Source organism: Lutra lutra, chromosome 15 (assembly GCF_902655055.1).
Source record: "Lutra lutra chromosome 15, mLutLut1.2, whole genome shotgun sequence".
NCBI lineage: Eukaryota > Metazoa > Chordata > Mammalia > Carnivora > Mustelidae > Lutra > Lutra lutra.
The window spans coordinates 28,375,276-28,384,926 of record NC_062292.1 but is presented as its reverse complement, the minus strand read 5'-3'; positions in this window follow the sequence as shown (position 1 = coordinate 28,384,926).

Sequence of the window (9,651 nt, the reverse complement as noted above, 5' to 3'; positions counted from 1 at the left end):
AATACAAAAAAAAAAAAAAATCACCAAAATGAAAGTCATAAAATCTTGGTGTTTCACCTTGAGCAAGTTATATAAGCCTCCTTTCCTGCTTATATGAAATGGGAACACTGCTTGTCCTGGCTACCTCACCAGGCTCCTCTTGCCAGAACCAGAGGAAATGATGTATGTGGAAGGAATTATGAATAAAAATAGTTTGAAAAACTATAAAGGATTACACAAATATAATAGATAATGGTATTATTTACCTGTAAACTGGTATATCTATATAGTCTAAGATTAAATAAAATTGACATCTATAGCATAAGAAAACAGTAATTTTATTAATCAGTATTCTATTTATGATTGTATTTTTAAAAATAATTATTAGGGTGCCTGGCTGGCTCAGTGGGTAGAACATACAACTCTTGATCTTGGGGTTGTAAGTTCACCTACATTGGGTGTAGAAATTACTTAAAAATAAAATCTTTGGGATGCTGGGTGGCTCAGTGGGTTAAAACCTCTGCCTTCGGCTCAGGTCATGATTTCGGGGTCCTGGGATCGAGCCCCGCATCAGGCTCTCTGCTCATCAGGGAGCCTGCTTCTTCCTCTCTCTCTCTCTCTCTCTGTGCCTGCCTCTCTACCTACTTGTGATCTCTATCAAATAAATAAATAAAATCTTAAAAAATAAATAAAATGTATATATAAATAATATGTATATTATTTTAAAATAATAATAATTGCTATTAATCCATGAATAACACTTGTCCTCAATTTAAGTAATTGAAAATATTGATCTTAGGCCAACCTCAGATATATAGAAAAGTGAACACCAAAAGTATTGTAATTTTCATATACATTCTATGACATAAATAAAAGCTTATAATCAGTTAATAATTACGAAATGAACAAGGCCTTGATGAATGAAAGTTTTCTTTTCTACTTTATCTTCACTTCTGCCTTGACATTCTTTTGATGTGTAATTTAGAAGTACCAAGTATCAGCCCTCTATCCCTGCCTGTTTTTCTTGGTGGTCTAAGCAAGTCCTATAGTTGTTTGTTTGAAAATAAAATCAGCTTCCCTTCCAGTTCTAACCTGTGATACTCAGTGGACCAAGAGGAGTATGAATGTTCTTCCCTGCTGCAGAAAAGTGGTTTGCCGTTAGGTGGAGCTTTTCTCTAAAGTTGGTCCTCGAATCCAATCTCCCCACCTGTGGGTGTATTCTGGTGTGAGAACATTCTTGCTGGCAGGGCTCTCCAGGTATCCAAGTCTGCATACCCTTTCTCAGCGGAGGGAATTTCTAGAGCTTCCCTTTAATAGGTGGGGAAATGCAGTTTACGTCCATTTATCCCCCAGAGGATAAATGTAATTCACTATTGATTGTGTAAAGCCTGATTCCAAGCAAAATGTTGTCTTTTATCCTGGAAATGAAAGTTCCAGAAGACACCTAAAATCCAGAGACTATTTTCTAGGCTGCAAATACCAAAGGTCCCCAGTCCTCAGAAGTCAAACAATCCCGTGTTGTTATCTCGAAGACCTAGTCCTTTTGGGCATCGCTGGGCTCTTCTTCAGTCTTGCCTCTCAGGGGAAAAAAAAACAAAATGCTTATTCTGAAATCCAGAGAAATGTCACGATTTTAGATCCCTTACCATTGAAGTGGGGTGATTTTAAATTAAGTCTTTTCTCAAAAACTAAGGAACTACTTAATGATAAAGTTGAAAACAACACAGCCAGGATTTCAAAATGCACAATCTGATAGTCAACGGGATGCTAATAACTGTATTTCAAATCCAACCTCCCTGCTCTCCTAGGGAATTTAGGTTTATCCTGTGTTGCAAGTTTTAAAAACAAAGGTAAGCAAGTGCCAGCTCCAATATCAATAGTTATTATTAGCTTCGAGGAGCACTGTCTTATGAATAATTTCTCCTGTTGGGAAGAGATTTGTCAGATGATGAGTCTGATGGGATTGCTGCTTTATGCTCTTGGGCTTCGCTTGAATAAGACAGTCCATCTGTACAGCTGCTCCTGTATCCCTTCTCTGAAGAACCAGAACTCTATACCATCCCATTCCTTGCTACTGGTTTTTTAAGCATAACCCATCCTAAAAATACTGCCTTAAGGACACCTTTTTTCTTATTTTGAGGAAAGGGAGTTACTTTGTACCATGAGAAATAACCAGGTGCCCAGTAAAATATCAGAAGTGCCGCAGCAGTGCACACCTGAGTTCGTCTTCTCTGTTGTAGACAGTGTACTTGGTACAAAGAGCTTGTGTGGGCTAGATACACCTGAATTTCATTGCTGCTTTACCATTCTCTAGTTTTGCAACCTTGCCCGGCCGTTCAACCTCTCTAGGCTCAGGTTTCTTAACCTAGAACAGCAGTTTTGGTCTCAGGATCACTTAATTCTTTACAAATTATTGAGGACCCCACAAGCATCTGACACAAGGAGCATGTTTTTGTTTTAAAAGTAATTATTTTGTGGGGCACCTGGGTGGCTCAGTGGGTTAAAGCCTCTGCCTTCGGCTCAGGTCATGATCCCAGGGTTCTGGGATCGGGCCCTGCATCTGGCTCTCTGCTCAGCAGGGAGCCTGCTTCCCCTCCTCTCTCTCTGCCTGCTTGTGATCTCCGTCTGTCAAATAAATAAATAAAAATATTTTAAATAAATAAATAAATATAAAAAATTCAGGGGCACCTGGGTGGCTCAATGGGTTAAGCCTCTTCCTTCGGCTCAGGTCATGATCTCAGGGTCCTGAGATTGAGCCCCATGTCAGGCTCTCTGCTCAGCAGGGAGCCTGCTTCCCCCCTCTCTCTCTGCCTGCCTCTCTGCCTACTTGTGATCTCTCTGTCAAATAAATAAATAAAATCTTTAAAAAAAAAAAAAAAAGATTAAGATGTCTTTAAAAAAAACACCACACATGATTTTTCTAGAAAAAAAATCATATTTTGTTATGTGGCAGAAGTGCTTCACATGTACTTCCTCTTTTGTCAAACAAAACATTTAAATGACATGCACTCAAGGTCAAGATTCTAACTGAAATTCCAAAGTGCCTGGGTGGCTCAGTGGGTTAAGGCCTCTGCCTTCAGCTCAGGTCATGATCCCGGGGTCCTGTCATCGAGCCCTGCATCAGGCTCTCTGCTCAGCGGGGAGCCTGTTTCCTCCTCTCTCTCTGCCTGCCTCTCTGCCTACTTGTGATCTGTCAAATAAATAAATAAAATCTTAAAAAAAAATTCTAACTGAAACTCCTGATGATGAACAATATATCAAAATTTTTAATCTTTATGCTTCTCAGAAAGTTTTCTAATTCAGAAAATGGCACTTTTATATAAAAGAGGAAACAACACACACACACATATATATAACAAATTTTATATGTAAAGAGGTTCATAAAAATTCAGAAAACTGGATTTTTTGGGTCAGTTTTTAGAATACTCGCTAGTTCGGGCAGTGGGAGTTAAGTAACTGAATCTATTTTGGCACACAACTACTGTTCATATAATATCATTGAATATTTAAATAGTGTTAGCTTAGGACTTCACTTTAGCAATATGATAGAGTAACTATCCTAGAAAATCTTACTTGTACAGAACACCTAAAATTCCTAAATAAAATATTTTTTGAATCTTTTTTAAAATTTTATTTATTTAGAAGAGAGTGTGAGTTGGGGGAGGGGCAGAGGGAGAGGGAATCTCAAGCAGGCTCTGCACTGAGCGTGGAGCCCAACACAGGACTTGATCTCATGACCCTGAGATCGTGACCTGAGATCGTGACCTGAGCTGAAATCAACAGTCAGGTGCTTAACCCACTGAACCACCTATATGCCCTCTTTGAATTGTTTTATATGCATAAATGAACTAGTAAGGGAGCTCCTTAGAGACCAGAAATGTCCCTGACGCTGATGTAATTAGGTGCTGAAGCTGTTGATGTCCTGGGGTACTGCTGATCTGGTGTGATCTAGTGGTTTTTGATGGATCATAGGCGGAAACGGGCAAACGAAACCTACTGCCTCCTGCGTAAGTCAAGAAGTTAGATAAGCGATGCCCATGTAAAACAAGGTCCTGAAGGGAGACGCCCTCAGTAGGGGGTGATTGACAAAGAAACTTGTCTGTGTTTGCTTTGGCTCTGGATCTGCTCTGGCCATTAACAGCCACAAGCTGACACTTAACAGAGGTTTGAACACTTTCTGAGATTCATAGTGTTCCTAGGTTGATAAAAGCAAACGCAAAAGACAACAACTTAAACCTGGTTCTCAAAGAATTGCTGAAGATGAAGTTCCAAGGAACATAATCTCACAATTTTTTTTAGCATCTTAATTTTATTTTTTTCAGTGTTCCAAGAGTCACTGTTTATGCACCACACCCAGTGCTCCATGCAATTCGTGCCCTCCATAATACCCACCACCAGGCTCACCCAACCCCCTGCCCCCTCCCCTCCAAAACCCTCAGTTTGTTTCTCAGAGTCCATAGTCCCATGCTTCATCTCCCCCCTCCTATTTACCCCAGTTCACTTTTCCTTTCCTTCTAACGTCCTCCACGTTGTTCCTTATGCTCCACAAGTAGGTGAAACCGTATAACTGACTCTCTCTGCTTGACTTATTTCACTCAGCATAATCTCTTCCAGTCCCGTCCATGTTGATACAAAAGCTGGGTATTCATCCTTTCTGATGGAGGCATCATACTCCATTGTATACATGGACCTTATCTTCTTTCTCCATTCACCTAAGGGCATCTTGGCTCTTTCCACAGTTTGGCGATTGTGGCCATTGCTGCTATGAACACTGGGGTACATATGGCCCTTCCTTTCACTACATCTGTATCTCTGGGGTAAATATCCAGTAGGGTAATAGCGGGGTCACAGGATAGCTCTATTTTTATTTTTTTGAGGAATCTCCACACTGTTTTCCAAAGTGGCAAAAAACACCCAAGGAAACAAGCCACTAATGAGACTTTATCAGCAGACACACAACCAGGATCTGATTTGCAAATATTTAATATATTGGGACCTATCAGATCCTGACAACAAAACATACATTTATAGAAATAAAAGGGAATTAAATGTGTGAGTGGGGTATAAGAAATGATAAAAATAGTTAGGCAAATTTGGAGGGGAATTAAAAGCATATATAGGGACGCCTGGGTGGCTCAGTCGATTAAGTGTCAGGTCATGATCCCAGGGTCCTGGGATTGAGCCCTGCTTCGGGCTCCTTGCTCAGTGGTGAGTCTGCTTCTTCGTCTGCCTGCTGCTCCCTGTGCTTGTGCTCTTGCATGCGCTGACAAAAAAATCTTTTTTTTTTTTAAGTGCCTCATAGAGTCTCTGACATATGTCCCTGATTGTTAAGTGCCACATAAAGGTTGCTTTATTATCACCTAACGTTCTTTTCAAGACATTCCAGAGTCATCTTGTAAACACACAGTAGTCCTGTGTTTTGGTCAGACCCAGATCTGGAGAAACATGTCTGAAAGGTCTGTCAGCTCTACCTTCAAAATATTCCCAGCATCTGATCCTTTCATACCTCCAGGCTACCACCCTGGTTCAGGTGGCCATCTTCCACAGCAAATGCTTCCTAACAATCTTGCTTGCGTCCGTACCCCTCCGCAGTCTGTCAGTTAAGGGTCAGGTTCCCTCTGCTCAAAACCCTCCAGTGGTTTCCCATCTCAAAGAAAAGCCAAAGTCCTTACAGTGCCCTCCAGAGTCCTCCATAGCCTGCCACTTGCTACCTGCTGACCATCTCCTGAGCTCCCCATGTGCCATCCACACTGGTGTTCACCAGGCATGAGCCTGTGTCCTAGTTGCCAGCTAGCACTTTTTCTCCAGATAATTGCACTGGTCACTCCCTAATAATACCCTCAAGCCTTTGCTCCCATATTTCCTTTTTGAGAACAGTATTCAAGTGAGCTCCTGCCACCCACCAGCATGCTCTGCCCTCCTTTCCCTGCTTCGTTTTTCCTCTGTAGCACTAATCACATTACCTGACCAACTGTATTTTATTTGCCTCAATAGAATGTAAGCTCCATGAGGGCAGGGATTGGTTTTGCCTGAATTGTTCTTTGCGTTATGTCCCCAGCACTACTTGGAAGCCTGTACCTCCTGCTGCTCTCCACTAGTTTTGCCCCTCCCCCTCTCCTGGAGGTCGTTGTTGGTTCTCTGTATTTACAGGTGTTTCTGCTAGCTTTGGGGAACTGGGTGGCTCAGTCGGTTAAGCAGCTGACTTGATCTCAGCTCAGCTCCTGATCCCGGGGTCATGGGTTCAGGCCCTGCCTTGGGCTCCTTTGCTGGGATGGCTTGGGATGAATAGATCAAAGGAAAGTTGAACCCAAGTCCAGTCTCAGTTTTATCATGTGTGCAGCACAATACCCCAACATTTTCTCTACCTTTACACCAGGAATAAGAGGGAAGAAGGAAGCGTAGGTTTATCCTTTCCAGCCTCAGGGATTTTCAAGAGCATGAGGAGCCCTTTAAAATACATAAATGTACAGCTTCTTGAAAGATGAAAAAAGCTTGTTTAGCTGTTTTAAAAGCTGTGACATTTGAAGGATAATTAAGCACTAGTTTTGAATTCTGGAACCCAGCTTTTCAGCTCGAGAACATAATTACCTTGTGTGCTTGGCAGGACAATTAGTGAAACAGATCATGTACTAAATTAGAACTACCATTTGTTGGCTTTCTGGCAAGGTGGGGTCCACTAATGGGCTATTTCCATTATGTTCTATGAAAATCACTTACATGGGTCATCACTCAGTAATGGGTGTTTTTTCCAGGAGGCCAGATCAGATACTGGAAGTATCAATGTGGGAATCAGTTATTCAAACTGGAGTTACTGGTAACTGAACAGTACCCTACAATGCCCATCCCTCACCTCCCTCAGTGTGTAAATGGCAGGTGATAAGTTAGAGGATTACAGGTTCCCAGGATTGGAAGACACCTCATAACTTGGGAGTCCAAGCTCCTACCCAATGCCAGAGGCTCAAGTCACATTAGGGTTTTCGTTTTTTAAAAATCAGCCCAGGGGCGCCTGGGTGGCTCAGTGGGTTAAGCCTCTGCCTTCAGCTCAGGTCATGATCCCAGGGTCCTGGGATCGAGTCCCGCATCGGGAATCTCTGCTCAGCAGGGAGCCTGCTTCCCTTCCTCTCTCTCTGCCTGCCTCTCTGCCTACTTGTGATCTCTGTCAAATAAATAAATAAAATCTTAAAAAAAAAAAAAATCAGCCCAGCCCTACTTTTCGGTAGCCCTTTGTTCCATAAAGTCTCTAAGTCTTTTTTTTTTTTCTTTAAAGATTTTATTTATTTGACAGAGAGAGATCACAAGTAGATGGAGAGGCAGGCAGAGAGAGAGGGGGGGGGGGGGGAAGCAGGATCTCCGCAGAGCAGAGAACCCGATGCGGGACTCGATCCCAGGACCCTGAGATCATGACCTGAGCCGAAGGCAGCGGCTTAACCCACTGAGCCACCCAGGCGCCCAAGTCTCTAAGTCTTTGTCAATCTTCTGTCAAGCCAGCTTTAGCAACTCTAGGTACACATTGGGACTTTTCAGACCAGATGCCAAGACCTTTAATATTCCTGCCTGTAGTATTTCTTCTAGTGGTTTTGGCCCTCCCTTCCAGCCCTCTGAATTATCCTTCAGCGTACAAATTCTACCCATTACATTATTAACGTTACAGTATATTCTGATATTGCTACCTGTGTGGCCTCTGGCAACTTTAGCCTATGGTTGTTTATCTGTGAAATGGAGAAAATTGCTCACTTGCTGTCATGGTAAAGATTAACTAATACCTTTAGCATATAATAGACATTCAGAAACTCAAGTTTTGTTAAATAAGACAGGATTGGTGTTTCTAGTATACTAGAGCTCTCTCTTCTGATTTGCCATTAGTCCTCACTTAAGTTTTCAACCAGACTCACATGAATTCACCTTAATGGCTGTCATTGAGCCGTAAGACTATCATGATAGATTGCTGCGTGATTTCATTGTTGGGATCTTTAGGCATCCAGTCACAATTTGAGATTGAACTAATCCCATCTGTAGTTAACTCATACCTTCCTGGGACACCTGGGTGGCCCAGTGGGTTAAGTGATCTCAGGGTCCTGGGATTGAGCCCCACAGAGGGCTCTCTTCTTAGCAGGGAGCCTGCTTCCCCCCTGCATTTGCCCACCTCTCTGCCTACTTAGGATGTTAAAGACCATCTTAAATTCGTGCCTTTCCTGTAGAAGGAACATTAAGTATGGATGTCAATGTGACTGTAACCAAGAGCTCAAAACCAAATTTTCTTACTCAGAGCCTCAAAACACACCATCAGACCCCAATGTTTATTTGGAGTCACACTGTATCCAGATTTGCAGCATCCTCAGTCTTGTAAGTAGGTCAAGTCCTAAAATAAAATTGTAATCCATGTATCATGTTGTGTCCTGCCCCCAACTTCAAGTACTAAATGCTGAGTGGGGATTCTGATATCTAAATCTAAGGCTTATTTCCAGAAGCCAGAGCAGTCTCCTTAGGAATTTAGGGAGTAACTAACTACCACTACTCATTAATGACCAAAACTCCAATTTCCATTTGCAAAATTAGCACTCCTACTAAATACCTATTTTCTTAAGGATATTGGAATAACCCCAGCACTACTGACCTCATTCTTATAATCTATACTATATTTTTAGGCTTTCTTTCAATTACGTATGGGGGTGGGGGATAATGGAGTCCCTTCCCTGTCGCGGCCCGTGCGACAAATCGACCAGGAACGTGAGGGTAAGAGGATGAAGAAAAGAACTCGAGAAGCAGAGAGATGGGGGCAGGAGGAGCTAAGTTTATTCAAAGTAATTACAATAGGAGAAGCAATACACCTGTGTCTAGTTAAACCACCACGAATTCCCATAATAAGTTTCACATTTGACTATAAGCAGACCTCGTGATGCCAAATGGCTGATGCTAGTACAATTGTTCTGCATTGATACAGCAAACTTGAAAGTATTTATGAGCAGTATTAGAGCAGCAAGGACCAGCCATGAACTTATGACCCCAACCGAATTCTTATTTGTTCAGCAAGCGTGTGGGAAGTCACGCAGGCAAGTGCACAACACATAGCACAGACCCTTTCTCAGTGCTACTCAACTTTTCCCGTCCTAAACCTTTTGTTAGGTTATTTGGACTTTAAAGGAGGCACAAGTGAGGGCCTGGTTTGGTCCTCGTCTCAAGCCTTATTGCAGCCTCCCACACTTTCTAAGACAATGTATCAACACTTCTAAGAGACCCATCACCGTGGTGCACAATATCAAGTATTTTGCTGACAGGGATTCGTTCAGCCCTAGAAAATTTCTGCAAGTCATACAGCTCATCCCAGGTCATCCCAGGTCATGTCACTGTTCTAAATCAACACAAATACAGTATTCTAAACAAAAAGGCTGTAGTACATTCCTCTGCTTTTACTTTCAAACCCAAGACATCCTGTAAAATACACATGAAAAGGTCATTACTTAAACTGTCACAGGGTCTTAAACTTCAAAGGTGTCCTATTTCCCTTCTTTCATCCCATTAAATTGAAATAAGCACTCTTGATCAGATGGTTCGTAAGAATTTATTGAAATTGATAATTTCTTCTATCCCGTGAGCATCCATTCAGGTGCCTGCAAGGACAAAGAAGCTATTTTTAGTCGCATTTCTGTGTTTCAATTCTAATGATATTTTGAG